We start from the raw sequence: 954 nt of genomic DNA on the forward strand, positions 1-954 counted from the left end.
TAATGTCCAAGTTGCCCATCCCTATCTACCCCTTGTGTGGAGGGGGTGGGAATAATTCTTGCAGCAGGGATTTGTTTCCTCTTTTGAGCTACTGCATTTATAGGTGTAGGTCATGTTTATCGAATTGTATCAGATGACGCTTTTTTTCCTCTTCTTTCTTCTTCGGGTTGAGCTCTGTTTATCCAGTCATTGAAGCCAGGTCAAGTGGGTATCATCTGCAAGTGTGGGTGTTCTTGCGTCTATCCGTCCTCTTTTTATCGGCTGGCCACCCGGCTCTCCATTCTAGTCCTCTGTGGCTGTGTCATTGCTTCTGAGCCCATGAATCCCCAGGTCTTGCCTTGCTGCTGGCCGACCAGGTCTCCACCCGGCTTCACAGTAGTTTGCTGAATGATGTAGGGCTTAGCTCGCCACTTCATTGATGTTCTTCGGTCACTTCCCCTTCTGGGTGACGTGTGTGGTTGCCAATGAAAGTGTATATTTCCCTTGCATCTTAGTCTTGGAAGAGAATTTGCACTGAGAGGACCCGACCACTTGCCTTGATGTCTCCTATGCAAGCAATCTGTATGTTCTTGTGGTAACAGTCAGACTGCCCTTATTGTTTTGTATTTTTCCTGTAGGTCCTTCTTTCAAGAAGTATCTTCTGGTTTTCTAGCTGCTCCCAACTTGTTTGCTTGTCCTTTCAAGTGGAGAATTTCCTGTCTCTGAAGGTCTGGATGTGGTTCGGGCTTCCACCTATACTCTCATGTAATGCAGAGGCCCCTCAGGAAATCTCCTTCACTGGACACATTGTAGCCCCATTTAAGGCATTCCAATCAGTTATTCCAATAGGCATAAGATGGGCTTACAAGCTTTCCATGTTGATAATTCTGGTTATTCCTTTCTCTCCCCCTCCAGTGTCTGTTTTATAATATATTGCAAGGAAAACCATGATTCAAAAGACAGCCCAGCATCTTA

Source organism: Chrysochloris asiatica, unplaced genomic scaffold, assembly GCF_000296735.1.
Source record: "Chrysochloris asiatica unplaced genomic scaffold, ChrAsi1.0 scaffold00011, whole genome shotgun sequence".
NCBI lineage: Eukaryota > Metazoa > Chordata > Mammalia > Afrosoricida > Chrysochloridae > Chrysochloris > Chrysochloris asiatica.